A 24315-nucleotide genomic window follows, 5' to 3' on the forward strand; every position below is an offset into this window, starting at 1 on the left:
TAGACTGCTATATTTTTTTGTTCTTTATGCTGTAGATTTTCACGTCTCTGGAATAGTTGGCAGTAATAAGGATGATCTTCTGTAAAATCATATTGATATGACCCGTGACATATTCGTAGATGTCAGTTAGACTAGTCAGCTGGGAAACTGTTAACTCAGAGCTGAAGATATCGTGGATATGCTGACCTCGCTCCGTGGTGTACAGGTCCGTTTACCCTCATGATTACTATTCACAATAAAAATATTAGCCGAACATCATGAAGTCTGTATGTGTTTCATAGTGTCGAACAACCTTTGTACAGTTAAAGCCAGCAGTTACTACATGACGGAAACACCAACATTATCTCATTTATACGTTTATACGCAGGTCACGCTGATTACTGAACAAAAACCCAAAGATCAGCTGTTAATCAAATTTATTTGCTCTCTCTCCTCCTTAAACATGTTTTTAATGTTAGTTATAATTCAGAATTGGCGACTGAACATCAGGAAATAAAACCCCGATAAATATAACCTCAGTAAAAGAAGTCAGTGTCAGCGGGGGTTATTACAGCTGTGTACCGGGGCCTGCGCTTTGTCAGTGGTAATAACAACTTGATTGCTTGCGAGGCAAACGGGTCTATCCTGGGCAGACATCTCCAAAATCATCGAAGCACTTTTGCAAAGAGGCTGTATCTTGACAAACCGACCAGACATATGAAGATTAAATCACTACATTCTCGCTAAAAAAAATATTAAAACGGTATTTGGTGGCACACAAACAGGGTTTTTCAAAGTTCAGTTCTGTGAGTTTCCACATGCTGGTTGTTGTTGTTAGGTGTGGCTGTGTGCAGACAGGAATAGGACCCAAGGTGCAGACTGTCACAGGCTGGGTCTCTGACCCAGCGCTCTGAGTTCATGTTTGTATTTGTCTCATTTTGTTATGTGATTTAGTTTGTGTTATTTCCTATCTGCCTTTAGTTTAGGCAGTTATTGTTCCTGGGTTTTCTATGTTTTGGGGTTTTGTATTTATTCATCACATATTAGGTCTGTTAAGTTGTGTTGTCATGTTTTAGTTTTAGTATTTCCTGTTTTATTCTGACAATGTCATGTGTTCTTTGTTTATTGTATTTAGCTTTCCTCTCCTGGTCCTGTCATTAGGTTCATGTCTGTCAGCTGTTTCCCCCATGTGTCTCCACTTCCCCTGATCACCTCATGTATGTATTTAAGCCCTTTGTTTTCTGCATGCCAGGGTCAGGTCGTCTGCTCATCCATGTCTCAGCTCCAGGTACCCATGTCAGTTCACTATGGTTAAGGTTTTTCATGTTTTGTTATTAGTTCACCCAGTTTAGGTTATTGTTTAGTTTTTACCGATGCCCTGTTATTTTGTACCCTCATTTCTAGTCTCAATAAACGGCTTGTTTTGTTAATCCACACCACGTTTTGGTCTGTGTTTGAGTCCTCCTCTGCAACACATACGGTCTGCCCCAGCCAGACCGTGACACAGACTCCGGAGACAGAACTTAAACAAAAACAGCTTTAATGCTGAACGCAAACATGGCATAACTGGAAAATGTCAAAAATAAACTAACACCGGTGGACAGGCAAAACACACAGCAAAATAAACAGTAGATTGCGACACGGACACAGAGAAACACAGGGCTTAAATACACAGAGGGAGCAATCAGGAAATGAGTAACAGGAGGGAAACACAGCTGGGGCAAATCAGAACTGACGAGACCAAAGAAGCGTAAACTGAACACACTGAGATAAGACACAGACCTTCAAAGTAAAACAGGAAACGCATAACACAGACTGAACAAAGACACAGGCTCATAAGCAGGCACTACAAAGGGAACAGAGACGTGGGAACAGGGCAGACACAAACACTGACTGAACACGGGGATATAGGAACTTAAGATACACATAGACGCGAACTAGACAAGGCGATGCAGGTGATAGGGGAGACAGAGCAACTAAAGAAGACAGAGACATAAGCCATAAGACAGAACTCAAAGAAACCAAAAACTAGAAAGTATACATAATATTATAAACTCAAAAACCCTGGGTCGACGACCCAGGCATCCTAACAGTTGTGTGCTAAAAACAATGGCCACCAGGCCAAAGCAATGGTTTTGACTCGATCAGTGTTAACCCCGCCTCCTGAGTTTGATGGGTGAGGTTGACAGATAAAATTATTTCATGGTGAGACCTGAAGGAGTCAACTGTGCCAAAATGAATTAATTAAATACACAATTAAATAATTATTTAAATGTGGCAATAATTAATTAAAATGTGAAATAAATAAATAAATAATTAAATGTGTCAATAATTAATTAATTAATTACATTTGTTGTAAATATTTATGTAATTAATTATTTCCGATAATTAATTAATTTGTGCATGTAAATGGTGAGTCCTCTTCACACACTGAGGTTAATTATGGAGTTCCACAGGGTTCAGTGCTAGGACCAATTCTGTTTACATTATACATGCTTCCCTTAGGCAGCATCATTAGAAGACATAGCATAAATTTTCACTGCTATGCAGATGACACCCAGCTCTATCTGTCCATGAAGCCAGATAATACACACCAAACTGCAGGAATGTCTTAAAGACATAAAGACCTGGATGGCCGCTAACTTTCTGCTTCTTATTTCAGATAAAACTGAGGTTACTTTCTAGGAAGTTATATTTCATGAGAGCTTTATAAGCTAGGACAAATGATAGATAATCTGTTAATGCTTCACAGATCAACAGTAAGCTAAAAATATTTTTTATCATTGCAAGGTTGTAAAAATTTGCTTTGGCTTAAATATAAACCCCTATTTAATGCCCCTGTGTACACACAGTGTATGTGTGTTTGAAGGTGAAACAGGCATGAAACATTCAAAAAGAGAGGGCAGGCAGGGAGGGGCCGTGCTAACACCTGCTGCTCTCTGGCAGCAGCACCATGCTCTCCCTTGTTTTAAATGCACTTTAGAACAACACGCAGCAACACTACACATGAGCGGGAGGAGGGAGGTATGGGGTCTTCACACATCCCCGTTCTCTGCTAACCATCGGGGCGGGGGGGCTGGGAGGAGATGTTGGCTGTCCGATTGGCCTCCCTACTGCTGCGGAGCCTGGGACGATCTGCTTGCCTCCACCCCGGGGGGAAGGGTAACATCTCTTGGGTCTGGGTTCTGTTTCCCCCTCTGGGGGCGAGGGTACCTGGACCCGGGGTATAGAGTATGTTTGGGGAGTGTGATTGTGTGTACATGTCCATTTATGTCAATCCTTACGTTGGGTGAGTGCTGAGTGTTTGTATATGTGTGCATGAGGGTGGGAATGCATGTTTGTGTCTGTGTGTGCCTGTTTGTCTGTGTCTATATGTCAGGTCGGGTCTTAGACTCCACCTCTCTGGGAACTCCCAGGTCCTCCAAGGCCTATCTCCCCTCACCACACTCCCTGTCGGTGACTGATGCCCTCAGGGGTCGGTGCATTGGTGGTTCTTGGTGTCCGGGGCTGGGCGCTCAGGTATGTACCGGCTCACTCCCGGTGGCTACCTGGCGGGGCCTGGCGCCTGTTGCTTGGTCAGGCCTCCTCCGGGGTGCGGGGGGCCCTCGGGCCTCCGGCCTCTGGGCCTGCAGCTCAGTTCACTCTGGCACAGCTGGCTGCTGGCAGAGCCGGCGGGCACGCCGGTGCAGCCCCCTCTAGCTTCTGCTCGGTGGCTACTGGGTGACGCTTCGTCTGGGGATCCTCAGCCCTTCCCATGAGTGTGGCACGGATGCCCCTCCAGTGGTCCTCCTTGGGCTCTCGCACTCTGGGGCCTCTGGATGTCTGGGGCCTGGATCTCCTCCATCTGGATCTCCTCCATGCCTGCTTCATGCCCTGGGGGACTGGGCTATGGCTCTCTACATCCTCTTGCAGACCATTACATGTGGAAACCATTTGAATACAAGCGCGCTGATCCACACAGGTGTGCACACGGGTGTTCACTGCTCGTAGACTTAAATTACACCTTTCTTGGCTGCTACTTCAAAGCACATTGTGCGCTGTCTGTCCTGCGTGCTGCACAACAACATTGAATAAATAGTATTTACTGCTGTTTACACTTAGCTAGATTATTGCGATGGTGTTGTGTTTAGTATGTTGCTTTGGTTTTTTTTGCTTGTTTTCTATTCTTTTTCTCTCAACAGGTGATCCAGGAGATTTTTTTCTCCCCCCCCCCCTTTCTCACTGTCCCTCTCCCCTTTTGTTTTTCTTTTCCTTCCTCTTTCTTTCTCCCTTTCCTATCCCTCACTCATGTCTGTCCCGTCTGTAACAACTGAAAATAAAATAAAATAAATAATAAAAACAAAGGTCGATCAAATGGACCAATACGGCAATGCCACAATGATCCTTTTGGCAAAATAAATCCATTGGGTATCCTTGTTGGTCTTCAGACAACAATTCTGATGGCTAAAGAAACAAATGGGACAGGCAAAAAAGAAAAAAGAAAAAAAGTGAAAGGTTACTTGTCGGTCAGAAACTGATATAATGTAATTGTAGATTTATTGGCTGATTGTTACCAATAAAACATCTGACTCAAGGTCAAGCTCATACGCGTGAAAGACCATTTAGTGTTTTTTACAGACTATGTTAACCTGTATGAATATGCAGAAGCAACAAAAGTCTGAAGGGAGCCAGGAAGAAATGTCCAAAATCTTCAGCTTGTGCAAACAAAACAAAAACGTGAGGTTTATCTTGGGCAGAAAGTCCTGCTGACAGCAGTTATTTGGTTTCACAGAGAAGGAAAGTTCACCGTGGGCTATTTAAAGTTTACATGTATCTTCCACAAACCTGTCAAACATGTCAGGTTGTTGAGATTTGCAAAGTTGAGACAAATGCCTCTTTTTGAGATGTGCGATAATAACTTTCAAGTTACTGTGGAAAAGTTGACTAACTGGCCGGCTGAAAAGTCTCCTGCCAGGGGAGGAAAAGAACAACAGTTCAGATTTTTGCCAGTTCCGTCATCTGGGATCCTTCTCCACATCCGCTGGTGAACATGCATTAACTCACACATAGTGCTCATGTGCATAAACACAGGCTGATAATGTCTGGAAAGTTGCAGTAAACAAAAAAACATTACTTGTTCATTTGATTTCATTGCTTCTTCATTTGATTAACATATTCATGAATATTCTGACTAACATTTTGGCAAGCAGGGACATGACACAGGCCCGTGTGAAGTGAAGGAATAAACATGTCATCAAAGGGAAGTTTCATAAAGAGTTCTGCTCTTTTAGCTATCTCTTCCCAGTAAATGAATCTTTGTACTTTCGGACTTGCAGAAACAGAAGATTGTTATGGGCGGCTGTGCATCTTCCACTAATCGGAAGGTCAGTTGTTCAATCTCTTACAACATTTCTTATAGGGTACAGAGTACAGTGAACAGGCACATCATGACCGTTTACGATTGTCAGTAGTTTGTTGACATTATATACTAAGAAGGAATACAAGACAGTCAGAGAGTTTTCAAAGAACTACGTGCACGGGTGAGAGAGAATGGATACTCACACCGAAGTGCTGCAGTCAGGCTTTATTTATACACAGAAGCAGTTTCATGACATTTCCTCTTTTTCAGACTTGAGTATATCTAAAGATAGTAAAGATGTATGTGTGAATGTATGTGTGTGTGTAGTCGCTCTCTTTCAGAGAAGACGGTTTTTTCCTGTTACCAAGGAGCCTTTTCCTCTATTCAGCAGTTAAAGCAGAGTTCATGTGTCTATGCACACGTGTCAAAGGCATAAAAATATGTGAACACTATGTGCTCCTTTAAGCTTTGCATTACATGAGTAAATAAACAGATAATACAGTAAAACAATAGAAATAAGCAAAATAGTAAAATCTCATAACATTCCCTGCTGTTGTTCATATATGTTTATGTACTTCAACTACTAGTCACTTGCGTGTGCATTTTCAACTAGTGTATCATTTTGTAAAAACATACATGATCAGCTTTATTAGGTATACATAGTTAATGATTAGAAGTCATCTTCTTCAAATTGCATTTCTTCTTGTTGTTTGCTTTGGGATAATGCGACATAAGCTTGCATTCTTACAGTGAACATTCTGCTTATCATGTTTCGGATACAGGGTAGCACACATGTTGAGAATAAGCAAAGGAGTATGAGAAGTACTCCAATGAGCATTAGTCCTTTAATAAGCAATGTCTTCCATGACCTGCTAAGTAGCCAGGTCAGCCAATCTTCTGTTGAAGCATTCAGAAACAGTCCAAAACGGTAGTCGAGTGTCTCTATCCTGAGCATGTTTTTGGCATTACCTTACTCCTCCATAGGTTGCGTTGCAGTTGCTGGTATGGCCCAGGGGGTGGCGTCCTTGCCCTGCCGCTTGGTAGAAGCATAGAGGATGCCACTTCTCTGGGAGTGAAGCTTTCATGCTGATTGCAAAGTGTTGTCTTCCAATGCTGGCAAAACTTGCTGCACATTCACTTTGCCAGTGACTGTTCATCATGCGACCATAGATGGTGGGGTAGACTGAAATTGAAGGCATGTGAGAACAGACATAACATTCTTTTTCCTCCACTCTGTTGTGTATGTATCGATACCAGGCGTTATTCATCCAAGGGTGAACATGGTCTTGAGTCATCTCAGAGAGGTGGGAATTGTCGTGGGTCCACCTCTTAGGTCGGGGAATAGTTGGTTCTGTCCTGTGGGTACCGCTGGGCATCAACCAAAAGAGCGCCGTCATCAGGAGGACGGCCATCAGACAGAATATGCGGCACATGAGTTGCTTTCCTTTGATGTCACAAGCGCCCAAACACAGCTTTGGGGCTGGAGCTGGTGCTGGCATTGATCCTGGGGCTGGTTCTTCTTCTGGATTTATCAGATTGTTTTCCTCAGTCATCTTGTTGAGATTTTATTCAGGCGTCCCTGGTGTTATTATTGGTTCTGCTCTTCGGTGGGATAGGTCAGTCTTTATTAGTGTCTGTTCTTCAGTGATGACCTGGAACCCCTAAAACTTCTGGTGAGTAGACCCCGTGCGAAGCGAAGAGGCGGGATATACCCAATCAGCCCTTCCTCCACCGGCAGATCACTCAGAAGCCAGGGGAACCGGCGTCTTATTGTGGTGCAAACACTTTCTTCACGTGGGTTTGATGTATCCACGAAGGTCGTTCGGCTATCTTACAAGCTGTGGGTGTGGTAAGTAACACCTGGAAGGGACCTTCCCACTTCGGAGCACTCCAGTTTTTCCGCTGGAGGACTTTAATCAGAATCCAATCACCGGGGTTCAACCTGCAAGAGACTGGAGAGAGATCACTCGGCAGTTGATTGCTTAGTCTCACTTCTTTATTCTCAAATAGTTTTATCATCCATTCTGCCATTGTTGTTTCTGCTGCAGCTTTATTAATTGGTTCACTGGTAATGGGCAGTGGGAATGCCCTGCCATGTATAATTTCAAATGGGGTCAGACCTCTTGCTCCTTGAGTTATTCTCATCCATAGTTTAACTAAACTCAAACATTCAGGCCATGGTCTTTTAGTTTCTTCCATACATTTTCTTAATCTCTGTTTAATTGTGCCATTAGTTCTCTCGACTAATCCTGCACTGCTTGGGTGATAGGCACAATGGTGTTTTATGCTAAAACCTAAAGCTTCAGAGACTTTGCTTATTACTTCATTTACAAAATGTGTGCCATTGTCAGATCGTATTAAACTTGGAATGCCATACGTGGGTATAAAATGGTTACACAAACATTTTGCTACTGAAATTGCATCTGCTTTTTTCACTGGGTATATTTCTGGCCATTTAGAAAATACATCTATTATCACAAGTGCATATTTGGAGGATTGTGATTCATTTAATTCTATGAAATCCATGTGGATAGTGTGAAATGGATGTGGTGGTTTAGGGAAATGCCCTCGCTTTGGTCGTAAATTTCCCTGTGCGTTGTGTCTTTGGCAAACCATACATGTTCTGATAAATTCTTTTGCTGAACTTTCAAAATTTTTTGTGTAGAATTGTTTAATTTGTATAAGTAGCCTCCCCGCTGTTGACACGTGGGTTTTCCCACGGGTCACCAACGCTGCCGCTTTGTGCAAAGATTTAGGTCATGTCATGATATCGTCTTGTAATATTGCTCCGTCTTTTAACCAGGAGGATTTTTCATTTTGTGATGCTGCTTTTTGTTCGTCTTTCAAAACATCTATTGATATCAGAGGGCAGGGGGTTAATGTAAAAGCGTCTGCTTCTTTTCCTGCTGCCTCTTTTGCTGCCTTATCTTGCAAAGTCATTTCCTTTAGTGATGTCTGAGTCATCTTTCTGATGTGCAGCACATTTACATAAGGCTAAATGTCTGGGCAATGTGATGACTTCCAGCAGTCTTTTCAAAAGACCACCGTGTTGTACTGGTGCGCCAGTTGATGTTATCATACCTCTGTTCTGCCATATCTTCGCAAAATGGTGTACTGCAGCGTAGACGTACTGGCTGTCTGTGTGTATGTTTATATCTTTGTCTTTGTATAATTCACAGGCTCTGATGACTGCTGTTAACTCTGCACTTTGGCCTGAGTGTGAAGAGGTTAATGGCCGTGCTTCAATAACTGTATCTATTGTGGTCACAGCATAACCAACACAGTTTCGTCCAGTTTTGTCCTTGCTTGCGGAACCTTCTACAAAGATGTCTACAAAGGATATTTGTGGTGTGCTATATATGTCAGGTCGCGGTTTCGTTTCCTCATCTAGCTTGTGCAAACAGCTATGTGCATCACCATCTGTTTCCACAGGAAGCAGAGTACTCGGATTTAGCTGGTTACACTTCTCTATAGTATTATGTGTGACTGTGAAAGCAGGATGCCTACATATGATAGCTGTCTTGCATGTGTTAGATATGAGAGGTTCGCTTGCAGCAGTATCGAGGTAACAGCGTGTGGCACTTTAACAATTAAAGGGTGTCCTAAAATGATATCAGCTGACTTTTTAACTGCCTCTGCTGCAGCCGCACAGGCCTGCACGCAGGTAGGAAGGCCAGCAACCACAGAATCAAGTTTACATGAATAAAATGCCAATGGCCGCTGTCTATCCCCAAAAGCTTGTGTCAGTACGGCTTTCATGTATCCAGAGCTGCCATCCACGTGCAAGTAAAATGGCTTGTCATAGTCTGGTAATGCTAGGACAGTGCTAGTTTGCAGAGCTGATTTTAAATTCTGAAATGACTGTTCTGCTTCAGGCGTCCATGTCAACTTATCTCTCAAAGCTAGATTTTTTCCATAAATTAAGTCTTGCAGGGGTTGGACCCTGAGGGCATATTCTGGAATCCAACTTCTGCAAAAGTTGCAGAGACCAAGGAAGCTCATCATTTGTTGTTTTGTTAATGGTTTTGGAGCATCTTGTACAGCTGCTTTCCGGCTGTCTAGCAATTTCTTGCCCTGTCCTGTCAACTCATGACCTAGATATATGACCTTTGATTGCCACAATTGCAGCTTGTGTTGTGACACTTTGTGACCCTGCTGTGCTAGGTGTAGCAACACAGTTAGGGTGTTTTCCTTGCGGTCTGCCTGCGTGTTTCCGGTTACCAGAATGTCATCTACGTAGAGCAGGAACTGTCCTGGAGCGGGCAGACTGCAAGTGGACATTGAGTGCTTAAGCGCTTCTGCATATAGTGTTGGACTATTTTGAAAACCTTGTGGTAAGCGTGTGTATGTGTATTTCTGGTTATCAAACGTGAAGCCAAACAGTTTCTGTGACTCTGGGTGCAGAGGCACAGAGAAAAAAGCATTAGATAAATCAATTACTGAAAACCACTGTTCTCTGGGTGACACTTGGTTCAATATTGTGTGTGGGTTTGCCACAACAGGAGGGATTTGTTCTGTAATGTCATTAATTGCTCTCAAATCATGTACAAGTCTATATTTTCCTGTGCTTGCTTTCTTTACTGGAAATATAGGCGTGTTACATGTTGTTTTTGTTGTTTTTATCAGAATCCCTGCTTTTTCCATGTCTGCTATGACCAGTGTTGGGTAAGTTACTTTAAAATAGTAACTTAGTTACATTACTAGTTACTTCTCTCAAAAGTAACTCAGTTACTTCAAGTTACTCGTTACTTTCAAAGTAACTAGTTACTAGGGAAAGTAACTTTGGTTTTACTCAGAATTCTCTTGTTAATGTGTTTCTTCCATAACTTTGCCAGTCTTCTAGCTTGCTTACTTGCCACAAGTGCACTGTGCCACCTACCAATAGAAAGGATATGATAACGTGCATATTTCCACGAGAGAAATCCCACGCCTGGACCGTCATTGACTGCTGCCATGATTCTAGCCTACGTCACAGAGTCATGTGCGCCTTTTACATCCAACACAAAAACTGCAGTCGTAGTGCTTTCGATTGTACTCAGAACTCAGAAATTCTGCCTTCTGAATAGGAAGATGTAGGTAACACCAGACTGCAGATGAGCTGCATACAGGGCTGGACTGGGACAGAAAATTGGCCCGGGCATTTTGACTAGAAACTGGCCCACCATTATAGGAAAAATCATAAAGCCTTTGAATGAAAACAAACACTGTTGTGACAGTGATGTTCACTGTTTTGATGGTATATATGCATCAATCTATCAATCGTTTGTTGTAAGATTCAGATAATTATTTTTTAAAAGCTAGACATTTTAAATGAGAATAAGAAAGAAAAGTATTTCTTTGTGCCCCCCATTCCCTGTTAATGCCCTACATGCCCCCTTGGCCACACTTTGCTAGATCCGCACCTGCACAGTTACCAGCTGTCAGCTACCTAAAAAAGGATCCTGGGGTTATTTGTCTCTCAGAAACAGTTCATAACTTCCCTTCAACTCATTCATGTCATCTAAAAGGTAAACCTGTTTCTCCATCACCTGCTCAGCTCTGATGATCCAGTAAGGACATCTCCTGGTTTCATCTTCATGTTTCCCTCTCACCAGATAACCAAACCATATCATGACCAGCAGCTTTTTTTTTTACAGCTGTGGCTCCAGCAAACATCAGCTGATACTAGAAATTAATATTAAATAAATTCTAACAACAGCTGATCAAGCTTAAACGTGCTGCTGTTGTTTAGCGCGACATCCGCTGGTTTCCTCTTTCGGCGCAAAGTGGGCGATAAACAAACAAGAGAGCCGATCAGCTGATCATTGATCAGTTTCATGATTGAAGTAGAAACGGGAGAGGGAGGGGGGAGAATGAGAGAAGAAGAGGCAGCTGTGCAGCGTAAAGACACAGAATAACTCCAGCTTTGTGCCTTTTTCATTGTAGCTGAATTACGGGACAAACTGTTCCTTTTCACCTCAATAAGAAACGCGTAATATTTTCTCTGAATACCAGACGGGACGGTTGGCAACTCTAATAACTTATGAACAAATTAAGGTTCAACATCATTAACTTCATAGCACCACCCAGCTGTGTAGAAACTCCGTCATGCTAGCTAGCACGCAGTACGGAAAAAGTCAGAATAACGAAAATAAACTCCACCTAAGCTTGGTTTATATCTGACCCAGAGAGACTGCAGGTCATAACTTCTTACCTGAAGTTCAGTTCACACTTGGACCGGCGGCCGCCTCGGGTCTCTTTTCCTTCTGCGTCCCTTTTCCCTCATCCACCTGCTGCCTCCACCACTTGCTAATGTTACTGAATCTGTGGAAACTCCGCGATGCCACCACACGAAGTAACGAGTAACGACCCTATCTAAATCCCAGTAACGAGTAACGCGTTCCTGATTTTGGCATAATAACTAGTTACCGTGCTCGTTACCACAATAATAACGTAGTTACTGTAACGCGTTACTTAATAACGCGTTAGTCCCAACACTGGCTATGACCGGGCGAATCCCGTCTCTTGCTTCTGCAGATAGTGGGTATTGTGGCTTCATTGGTCTGCGGTCAGAGGTTACTTTTACTTTTATTGGATCAACGTGTTTTATTAATCCTACATCGGTTGGCCCATTTGACCACAAAGATTTTGGCAAGGCCTCAATCTCTGTGTCATGTACAGTGGTTAACATCAGTCACTTTTCTTTCTCAGTTACAAGGCATGAGGTTGGAGAGGTGGTTAAATGAGTGCTGGGTTTGACATTTATGTACACAGTTACTTCTGATTTGTGTTCAGAGCCTAAAAGCAACTGGTGGATGTTGAAAATTTCACCCTCGCACTCTAGCTGTTCGTGTGGGGTGTTTGGGCTAGGGCCTAGTCACATTTCATCTTCACTGTCCCTATTGTCTCTGCCCTGGCAAAATGTCCTTCTTTATCACAATTATAACACCTTCTATGTCGTTCTTTATCATCTCTATTCTGTTTCTTGCCTTTCCCTTTTTGTGGATTTCTGCCTGTGTATGCAACGATACCTCCTTCAGTGGTTACTACAAAAACTCCACTTTGGGCTGCTTTATTCTTTTGGACTTTCACTGCATGTTCTGCATACTGCAAAGCATCGGGTAGGTTCCCAGTATTTTGGGTGACCCAATGTTTATCTACATGAGCTCTAACTTTTGGGAGGAGGCCCTTCAAAAATGCATTTTTTAGCTGTTGTTGGTAGGGTGTCTCCGGGCCTTCAGTATATTCTAAACCTGAATTTTGTCGGAAGACTGGGCGCAGTCTATCCAGAAAATCAGAGGTTGTCTCATTTTATTTCTGTTTAGTCTCTCCTATTTTTGCATAATCAGGTCTTGGGGCTAGTATGGTTCTAATTCTCTCATACACTGGTTGTAGCGCTGCTTGTATTGAGTCAGGACACAAAAAGACAAAGAAAAATGCTGTCAGAAACAAAGCAGAAGTGTCAGGGGAAAACTGAGCTCACAGACAGCTGCATGTGTGGGCTTTTAATAGCATGCAGCCTCTGATCTAAAAAATAATAAAATAAATAAAGATAAAAGAAAATGTGTAACATGCTCATCAACTTAGCGGTGTCCACATATTTAATTCAGCTTCTCAATCCTGTAGGTTTAGTTATTATCTACAGGGTTTGGCTTATTAGTTGTTATTATAAACGTGCTCCACATCTCAGTAATATTTTATCTAGGATAAATTACAGGTTTTCAAACAGGTTAAGTGCCTCTATGCACCTAATTGGTTTAGATATTGCCTTTATTTTCTTCATCTCATATGTCATTATACTGAGTTTGAGCAAACCTTAAGCTTGATGCAGACGACTTCATAACAGTTGTCCATCTCACATCATACTGACTAGGATACTTCCTGTTATTAATTTTATACCATTATTAATATTATTAATAGTTAGGATCATCTTACTCAGCAAACAGATGATTTAGAATTCATCCAATCTGTACAAATTTCCTTTTTCCTATTTTTAGACTGGTCTTCTGTTTGCCTCATCTCAGATCCAACCTTCATTCACATTCATTCTCTCTGTTGCATGTCGAACCAAGTAGTTTATTATTATATTTTATTTTGTATCCATCAAGGACTGTGGGAGAGCTGCAGTTCTCACCCATTTCCAAGCTGGAGACATTTATCTTTTCACACACTTTCCTCGGCTGAACAATGACACAGCCATAATCTACCTTATGCATCTCTCTTTTTATAGAAAAGGTTTTCATGTGAATGATTTCCTTTTATTTATTTTATACAATCTGGGCATGATCGTCATGCCAAGTATATTACATTATTTAGTTCTGTTTGGAGGGTCTCCACGTAGGACAATTTAGTTTCTTTGGATTTCTCCACCTATTTGCGCTTATTTTGGCCGGCACCTGGATGGATTTTCTCCATCCACTGCTCATCAGCGGTTAATTCAGGTCTTGTGGGTTCATTTCCCATTTTAATTTATTTGTTTTATGTTTATTTTATTAATACTGCCAACACATACACTATGAAGTTTGGTGGATACAAAGGTCGGAGGAGGTTATTGAGGCAGCCTTCTACCCTGAGCTAAACTCAGGGCGGCCCCAATTTTATGCGATGAAGCGCAACCTTTCTCTTTCCCACCACACAATACCTCACAGGAAAACAGAAGAGTAGCACAGAGACCTAGAGTCTCTATTCAAAGGCGTACTTACTCTTTACACATATACATTGCGCGCTTAAAAAAAACCTGCTTTTACTCGACACTCCTTCCCTTGTTAAAGTTTTTAGCGGGTGCGATCCACACAGGAAGTGCAATCCCGTCTTATAGGTTACTTTCTAACCTTCCCTTGTTAAAGTTTTTAGCGGGTGCGATCCACACAGGAAGTGCAATCCCGTCTTATAGGTTACTTTCGAACCTTCGGTTCACACAGGACCTCTCTTAGTGTCCACACAGGACTCTTATTATCCACACAGGATTCTACAGGTATGAGTGTCGTTGTAAAGTCGATTTATTTCAAACGCATGATGTTTATGACTGTGTTATATTCACCTTCAAAGTAGCGCTGTGTTCTTATCCGGTGTTATCGAGTCCTGTCGCCGTGAAGCCTGAGTAAACACCGGCCAGCAGACGAATTTACGACTGTGGTCTTTCCTCATCTTCCTGGAAGCGAGCGTTTCAGTGCAGGCGGTCACGACGTCAGGATCCGAAGACTCCGTCTGTGGACAGTTGGACTAATAATATCAGTCAACTATCCGGCTCGAAGGACCAATTAAATGTCAGTAGTTTGTTGACATTATATACTAAGAAGGAATACAAGACAGTCAGAGAGTTTTCAAAGAACTACGTGCACGGGTGAGAGAGAATGGATACTCACACCGAAGTGCTGCAGTCAGGCTTTATTTATACACAGAAGCAGTTTCATGACATTTCCTCTTTTTCAGACTTGAGTATATCTAAAGATAGTAAAGATGTATGTGTGAATGTATGTGTGTGTGTAGTCGCTCTCTTTCAGAGAAGACGGTTTTTTCCTGTTACCAAGGAGCCTCTTCCTCTATTCAGCAGTTAAAGCAGAGTTCATGTGTCTATGCACACGTGTCAAAGGCATAAAAATATGTGAACACTATGTGCTCCTTTAAGCTTTGCATTACATGAGTAAATAAACAGATAATACAGTAAAACAATAGAAATAAGCAAAATAGTAAAATCTTATAACAACGATAAATTAGACTAAGAAGTGTTAATCACACTAACAATCGGTTCATTGAGCCTGCAACTGTGTTTCTTATAGATTTGTTTTTTGGTTGCAGCAGGCAGCAGATTTTGGAGAAAAAAACCTACATCACCTAAACAGCACCTAGCAGCAGAGAGACACAATTAGAGCTTGGGTGGCGAGCATATTTGAGCTTTTAGCAACTGAAGTGACCTCTGAAAAGTGAAACTGGTTGACTTCTGGTGACTCACCCAGATTGCAGGCTTGGCTGTTGAGGGCGTAAGGCTGCTGCTGATAGGCCCACTCCTCGTCGTTGGGAGCGGAGATGATGAACAGGCGATGTCTCCATCGGAACCTGCAATCACAGAAAATTTGAGTCTGGATTTAAGTGGCACTTTGGTCCCGCAGTGAGAGCTCTGTACCAAGACAAGGAGTTTGTGCTTGTGTGCTACATATTCCCCCTATTACTGCCAGAGGGTGACAACCCGGAATTATGGTCAAAAACCTGCCAGATCTCTACACTGTGTTCGGGGGGGATTCAGGTCTCTATGGCAACAAAAGACAGCCTGTCTTTAGACATCTCCAGGAGAAAATGTGACTGAAATGATTCAGGCTTGAGGAATGGCAGGGTTTTTGTTACTTTTGATTTTCATGGAACACACACATGCAGGCTGCTGCAGTCTGCCAAGTGCTGCTCAGAATTATTTAATTGTGGTCCAGCTGACTGCAACAGATATTTGACTGATGTGGACACAGCATGATGGGACCACCCAGTAATTCCAACTACACAGACTATATCGATCCTTGGGGGAACAACCTATATATGGCATCAATCTCAATAAAATGTTGTAATAGAAACTGTACTGAATACCTCAATTTGTCATGCAAATCTTGCACCTATGGAATGGTTTGTGCGTGCTATTTTTAAGCTACAAGTTAATGCTACATCAGCATGGGTGCTCTTATCCAGTGTTAATTTCACTGACCAATTATTTTTGTCATAATTTTTGTCAGTTACCTTTGTTTTCATGATGAAAGGGAGACAATAACTAACTAAAAACTAGTGCACGAGAAAAAAAAGTGCAATGGAATATATTGATACTTTGGTCTAAAAAAAAATAAAAAATGTGAGATCCAATCAGAAATATTTAAGCTGTGTACAAAGGCCCCAGGGCAGACCCAGGACACGCTGGAAAGATTATATCTCTCGGCTGGCCTGGGAACGCCTTGGTGTTCCCCCGGATAAGCTGGAGGAGGTGGCTGGGGAGCAGTGATGCCGGTAACGCGTTGCTTAGTAACGCGTTACTCCAAATATGACCACTTTTTCAGTAACGACTAATCTAACGCGTTACTATTTCCATAACAGTAGTCAGATTAAAGTTACTTGTTCAAACCACTGTGCGTTACTATTTTTTAAGCAAAAAGATTTGGTTTCTTCTTTTCGTCTCAGCGGATGACAAACGCATACGTGTCGTGAAACGTCACATAAGCGACAGGTCACGTTTCCCGCTCACAAGCAGCCAGCGACGTAAAAAAGTGTAAACAACAATGGAGGGAGAGTGATGTTCGTTCTTTAGCTGGAAATATAGTCACTATTTTGAGTTTCTGTCAACTAAAGATTTAAATATTAAGGTTCGTTGTACACTCTGTGTTGGCGAAAAAGTGTTATCTACCTTCAAAAACACTACGTCAAACTTAAAGAAACATTTGGAGTCGCAGCACAGCTCAGTCAAACTCACAGAGAGAGTCCCACCAAGTGGTCCGAAGCAGAGAGCCGTGACTTCCGCAGAAGGTCCTACACCCCCCAAACAACAAAAGTTGGACTTTGGTGCAAAACCAGTAAGTGATGAAGAATTGAAGAAGTTGGTCGCGCAGTATATTGTAGAAGAAATGCTACCTATAAACACTGTTGACTCGCCCTCGTTTCGTGCCATAATAAAAAAGATCCCTACTTCTGTTAATGCCGAGCTGCCTCACCGAACGACTTTTACTTCTTACTTGGAGAAGGAGTTTACAGAAATGGAGAGAAATTTGAAGGCCACACTGAAAGAGATTGACTTTGTTTCAACTACCGTGGATATTTGGACTGCTAACAACAGAAGCTATATGGGAGTAACGCTCCACTGGATCAGTAGAACCACATTAGAGCGCCACAAGGTTGCATTAGCATGTAGGCGAATTCGTGGTAGACACACGTATGATGTCATTGGTACAGAAATCGAAAACATCCACTCCTCTTATGGATTACTCAACAAAGTAGTTGCAACAGTTACTGATAATGGATCCAACTTTGTTAAGGCGTTTCAAGTTTATCATCCTGTCACGGAGTCCGATGATGAGATGGAGGAGGAAGAGTCCAGCCCCAAAGACGACGATGTCACTTTTTCTGATCTGTCAGAAATCCTCTCGGCTGAGAATGAAAGTGATGGTCAGCTGTCTCTTCCCCCGCACCGCAGGTGTGCTTCGCACACCATCAACATAATTTGCACACGTGATGTGGAGAAACATTTAACAACTAATGCAGAGAGCAGGGCTGTGTATAGGAGCAGCACAGCAAAATGCACAGCTCTTTGGACCAAATCGAGTAGATCTACACTTGCATCAGAAACAGTGGAAGAAATCAGCAAAAGAAAGCTCCTAATACCAACATCCACAAGGTGGAATTCCTTTTTTGATGCTGTAAAGAGAATTGCAGAAATCCCCATGGGTGAGCTGAATACTCTGTGCACAAAGCTAGGACTGAAGTGCTTCAAAGATCAAGAATACCAGTTCCTGCATGAGTACTGCATGTCCATGAAACCTCTGACTGCAGCACTGGACATTTTACAAGGCGACTGTCCATACTTTACTACCAACACTTGAAGTTCTGATGCAGAAGACCCAGGCTGTGAAAGATGACCTCTCCAGGATGACTGCAGGCCTTCCAGATGCCATTGTACAGGTACGCTCTATCTTGAAATTAGTCAGATTTTTTGCTTCATACAATTCACAAACATGGAACAGAATATTAATTATCATTGAAAAATAAGATTAAAACAATTAAAATGTTTACAAGTAACCTAAAACAAAATAAATCCATAATACTGATCTCATATTAGGCATGGTTTGCAAATAATTCAATAACATAATAAATTGTAGGCATAAAAAATATCAATTATGTTTTTTAGGCTATTCAGACTCATTTCGCCGGTGTGCTGGACGACAAAGATGCCCTTCTTGCAGCTGCCAGTTGTCCAAAATTCAAACTCCGATGGCTGAGAGATGCAGGAAGGAGGGAGCGAGTAAAACAGCTTCTGACAGCAGAGTGTTGCACCACTGTTCCTCTGGCAAAAAACCCTGCCAGTGTGCCCAGTGCTACTACATCTAGCAGCCAAGGTGAGATGGACTTTTTCACTTTTGAGGCAGAGCCAGAGGAGGAGACCTATTCTGCAGAAAAAGAAGTCATGGACTACCTGATGTCAGGCTACGACCTTCAGATTCTGCATAAATTTTCAAGCATAAAGACAATTTTTTTAAAGTATAACACTCCAACCCCATCAAGTGCTCCTGTGGAGCGGCTTTTTAGTCTGGGAGGTTTGGTGCTCACGCCTAAAAGACATCGACTTTCTGACAAAAGGTTTGAGAAGCTTCTGTTAATGAGGTACAACCACTGGTTTACTCGCTCCACTCTACTGTTTCCCCCATAACATGCGATGACAACATATACTGAAAAAACAGAGAATGGGGAATCCAATTTAAATAACTATTTACAAGTAATTAAATTAAGTTTATCAAAGTCACTTAATAAACTTATTAAAGTTTTCAAGTTGATTAACTTAAATCAATTACCTGCAAGGAAGTAAGGCAATTTAAGTTGGACCTGCAGTCTCTTTTTTTTTTCATAAGATTAGTCCAAAGTTACAAAAGCGGACAATAGTGTTTACATGTGGATGGTATAAAAAGTATCTTAAGGGAAGTCAAGAAAGACTCTTTGTTTGTTTTTGTTTTTTTATAAAAAGTATTTATGTTAAGTGAAGTAACAAGACTGTCTTTATTTTCATACAAACAAGTATTTCTGTCAGGAAAAAAGTTTTAAGTTCAACTTCAAATGTCAGGAGATATATTGTTGACATTACTGTTAAAATACACTTCCAATAAAGTGAGTATTGGCAAAATTGGTTGATGTTTTTATGTTGAGGCAGTGGGGAGTGTTATTGGCTGCTTCTGAAAGTAACTAATAAAGTAACTAGTAATCTAACTTAGTTACTTTAAAAATAAACTAATCAGTAAAGTAACTAAGTTACTTTTGGAAGGAGTAATCAGTAGTCCGTAATATATTACTTTTTCAAAGTAACTGTGGCAACACTGCTGGGGAGAGGGAGGTCTGGGCTTCTCTGCTTAGGCTGCTGCCCCCGCGACCTGGCCTCGGATAAAGCGGATGAAGATGATGATGATGACAAAGGCAGGACGAGTTTGGAAGTGACCCAATCAGATGTAATCGCCCTGTGCATAAAATGTAAAATGAAACCTGAGAGTGCTATCATGGTCAGGTTAAGAAACAATTATATCTTGCCATGTCTCCATGGTTGCTTTCGTTCACAAGTGGTCTCTGCTGGTGTGGGCAGGCCACGTGTAATTGTTGGCACCAGTGGTCAGTATTACATCCTGTCTTCACGACTCTGCTGCAGGGCTTGTCGCAGGAACTGGTTTGCTGACAATCCACGATGGCTGGAGAAACTGCCCAAAGGTTTACCAACCTTCTCCCTGCTTTTCTTACAAACAAAAAGGCCATCTGCAAGTCTGTTATGGATGAGCTCAGGAGGACTGGCAAATCTCCAACAGACATGGCAAACCAAATAAATGAACTCATGCACCTCAAGTACGAGCGAGCTCACCTGACGTACCTCCATGCCACAGGATCGGTCTGGGATTCTGAGGCAGGAGCTCATGCACAGAGGACCATTGGGCAGTTCCTGAGGAAGGAAAATAAGCCACAGGAGTTCAGGTCTTATGAAGACCCACATGCCTGGTGTGGCGTCTCTGTGTCCAGCCATTACCTGACTGACTGCCTGCTCGACGAATTCCGACGTCAACATCCAGCCATATCCAAACTCCTCCAGGGCACTTTTGGCCACATTTCCAGGTCTGACCACATCAGGAAGGTGGCACGAAAAGTCATGCTGGCATCTGGGGTCATGTCCAGTTATTCCATAATGAATGAAAACTGGCTGATTGTTTCGTGGGTCATGGTTCAGTCTGACACAGAAAGGTCCTTGGAGCCCATGTACCAGGGAATGGCCAAGAGGTACAGTGATGCAGGAGTGGAAAAGGCCGGCTACCACTGGGTGGACAGGTAAAAACCGTAATCATCGTTGTCATTCAAACTGCTAATCTGTCTGGAAAAACTGAGTTTTTCTTTTTCAGATCAATTTGATGCACACACATAATATTCCATATACTTACATGTATTTGTATTTCTTACATTTAGGGATTGCTGTGCTCCATTTAAGATCCCAGACTGCATCCCTGTCGAAAATCTATCGTGGGATGCCTGAAAAACCACTCCTGCTGTTGTTGCTGCGGCCACATCTGGACCAGTGGCAAACAGCTGTGCCTCTCAAACCCACTACAACAAGAACATTATTGTAAAACTGGACCTGTTCCACTGCCTGAGGCGATTTTTGTGGGAGTGTACCTCTGAGCATCTTCCTCTGTTCAGCACTTTCTGCCAGCTTCTCTCTGCGGCATTCTCAGTGGTTGATCAGGCAGACCTGAAGAGGCTCCAGGATGCTTATAAGTTCTGTGGCATCCATCCTGCTAATCCCACAAAGCAACACATAAGGGAGCACTGCAGGATCCAAATACCACAACCCACTGAGCTGCTGAACAGAGTGGAAAAGGTCCTGAACCATTTTCACCTGGCCACAGACCCCAACAACGTCCCACTCTTCAAGCCATCCATGCTGAAGACGTGACGCAGTGCACATTCTGCGTGGCTGCCTAAGTGACCCTGAACTCTCAGAGGGTGTAATGTTTAGGTACGGTGGGACTCTTCAGCTTAACCATGTCCCTGGTGAAGGTGCCAAGGTCCCCATCTGGATTCCTGTCCGAGGCACTTCACAGCAGGAGGGTTATCATTTCCACCAGGCCCAGTGGATCACCGGGACTCACGTTTCCACTGAACTATTCCAGGCCCAGGGCATCACAGGGGTGGCACGATGGAACTACCAACGACTGGTGGAGCTTAAGCAGCCAGGTGTCATGCTACCTTGTGTTTTTGATCCAGCTCTAGTGGTGGAGTTTAATGCAGCCTCCAGAAGAGTGACTGGTCAGGAGAAGTACACTGCACTTCACCTCTCTGACAGAGACACTGGAGAGCAATTTGGGCTTGAATACAGAGAGCCAGGCTGCCGTCCAGTCCCTCTGAACTGGGACAAACACAAAACTCTGAGAAAAGATGAACCAGCTGCCCTTCAGCCCCCACCCTCTGTTCCAAAACCTGTGGCTGCCCAGCAGCTGCTGTGGCAGTCTTTAACTGAAGGCAGTGAAACAACTAGTGTCCCTGTAGTCACCATAGAGCCCTGCCGTCTTTAACCCGCCTCCTCCTGCCCTGTCTACACCACTGACACAAGTCTCAATAGAGAAGATTGTGGAGGGCATCTTAGAAAGGCAACAGCAGCAGCAGCAGCCACAGCAGCCACTTGGCAGCTTATTTCTAAATCACTTCATGTAATGATAACAAGCCATCCGTTCTCTAGTGGGGTCTCACAGCTTTTATCTTCATAATCTTTCTGGTTGATTTGTAATATTAGAAACATGACTGCTGTCTTTTATCTGTGTGACTGTACAGCCTGTTTCAGACATGACAACCAGACAGTGTCTGAAGTTATCTTTAATACATGCAACGCAGCTGGAGATAGTCCAGACACTTTCTCACTTCTGATGATAATATTTTTGGTTTAGGTGTTGTTGCTTTCTGGCTTGAAGCTTATCTACAAAAGCAGTTCAATAAGGAGAGATCATGTGGAAAAACTGAGCATGATTTATTGAGGTACAGAAATAAATGTAACTGTTAGGCAGTTAAACTCCAATGACCCATCATAGCAGAAGAAATCTCAGCAGTGACAGGATGTGAGTAACACTTAAATCACTTACAAAATAACCAAAATGCTGTTATCAAACAATAAACTGCAATAAAGTTACAGAAAATGCCTTCAGTTTCAGTATTTTAGCTCTGAGACTTTGAATGGGGAGTTTTTAGACCTTGTGTCACTTTGAGGCAAATTGTGAAAAACCTGTAACTCGCACGATAATTATAGTGACACTGTCTTTTCAGCTCCTCCCGTAAATGAAGCAAGCCTCGATACGCGCATCGCGGAAACGCCCCCTCAATTACTCGACACAAGCTTTGAAGCCTCGACACAGAACGTCACATCACTAGTTCCTGGTACTGCTTTAGTACCTGCTCGGACGGGTTCCAAGCGATCCGAGCAGGTATTAAACTATTACGTCATCGGACAGCATGCCACTGATTGGCTGGTCAGTGGCATCACTCGATAGGTCATGAGAACATCTACTTCACAAAAAAATGAGAGAAATGTGTTCTGGGAATCCATGCGACCTCACAAACCATCCTACCTGTTGTTTCTGCGCATGTGCACAACACAAAATTAAGTGGCAACCCGCCCTATCTACTTAAATTTCTGCTGGAATTATTGTGTGACCGCAGGAATGTACACTAGGACGGTTTGCTCCAAGAAACAACGCCATGCTCCCGGAATCTGACAAACAGCCCCCGCATTCATGTCACATTTTAATTAAGATTACACGTTGCTATAACAACGAGCACCCATATTAGATGGTATTGGTTATAGTGGAAACCCAGTGTAGTCGAGTTGTGGCGAGTCGAGCAGGCACTAATGCAAAAGGGGCTAAAAAAAACCCTGAAAATGTTTCATACCTCTGAAAAGTGCGTCCTGTTTGGGTGCGCTTGTTTTGCAGACATGGCGGTGCAGGTGCCGTGCCTGTTGTTCCGGTGTTCCAGATCTACTGGCGTTTAGATCAACTGGCGTTGGTCGAACAGATGTGTGGCAGTCTTGCGTTTCAGGAGCTGCTACCGACAAACCAGCAAAAAAACGCCAAATGTGTCATCTGTGACACTTGTGAGGTTGTCTCAAACACACTCCGTCAGTCTTGATGCTGTTGAACAACAAAATGTTTAAAAATGTGGCGAGTTTACCTGGTGATATCCTCATGCGTGACGCGATCGCGAAAACAGCAAACAAGTAACACCACGCCGTTGTTGTTCACAGGACAGCAAGAGTAAACGATCGGGAGACTCTTGTCGTCGTTATCGTTCCCCTCGCACGGTTTATTTCTCCGAATTCAGCGTTTTTGCTTCACAACTACAGCGTGCAGTTTACTTTGTGCACTAACATGGAGTCGAGTCAACCAGCGCCACCTCTGGCCAAGTGCCACAGCCTACAGCCAGATCAACCTGTGACACACATCTGCACCACGTTTGAATTCGTGTCATGCACATTTGTACCTTTCAATTGTGTCTGTTTGTGCGTCATGCAAATAAACCTTTGAAATGAATGAAATGATATCATGTATTTATTATCAGCCTACATTTGTACAAAATGCCAAATGACATACACATAAGAATCACCATCCTGATATCAATACTTTTGCCCATACGAAAAATGTCGTGAACACACTAATATTTCACCAGTGTTGTAACATCACATGTCGTTAGCGTAGTCTGTCTGTGTCTGCCCTCTGCAAACAAACATGTTAGAGTTGGTTGTGATATACAGTCTGCATAAGTGTGGTCAATCTAATAAACATTTATAAGGAGATGGCAGTTACTGTGAATGTACAGCAGTTACACAGTGATTAGTAATAAACAGTCAGACAATGACCCTGACAATCTCATTCAATCTTGCAGATTGCACCTTCTGTGGAAAGTGGTACCACACGGTGTGTGTGGACTTCCCCTGTGCAGAAGGCGACTACAAATGTTGTGGGTGCTAAATAAACAGAAACAAATGATCCCTGTTGTCTTTGCTTACTGATTGTTTTCAGTGTTGACAATCCACATTGCTGGCATTGCATCTTTCAACATGTTTGTGGGTAGATTTGGATGTACCAGGGGTAAGTGCAGCCACTCAGCCTCTACTCAATGTGATCATAGCAGCAGGTGCAGATGTGTCACAAGTTAATCTAGTAGTGGCCTATGGTCATGTGTTAGTGGTGGGAACAGTCATATCCACTCACTCTCACTGGCTGTTTATTACTAATCACTGTGTAACTGCTGTGAATTCACAGTAACTGCCG

The 24315-nt window shown here is 42.8% G+C and overlaps 2 pseudogenes; both read left to right on the forward strand.

The window, feature by feature from the left end:
• The first annotated feature begins 13586 nt into the window (after positions 1–13586).
• LOC146648970 (uncharacterized) lies at positions 13587–19487 on the forward strand (annotated as a pseudogene).
• A 702-nt stretch (positions 19488–20189) lies between these two features.
• On the forward strand, positions 20190–23579 carry LOC146648971 (uncharacterized; annotated as a pseudogene).
• Positions 23580–24315: the final 736 nt, after the last annotated feature.

This window comes from Rhamphochromis longiceps, linkage group LG17, assembly GCF_057381845.1.
Source record: "Rhamphochromis longiceps isolate RC_006_pf linkage group LG17, R_longiceps_female_GT1.1, whole genome shotgun sequence".
Taxonomy (NCBI): domain Eukaryota; kingdom Metazoa; phylum Chordata; class Actinopteri; order Cichliformes; family Cichlidae; genus Rhamphochromis; species Rhamphochromis longiceps.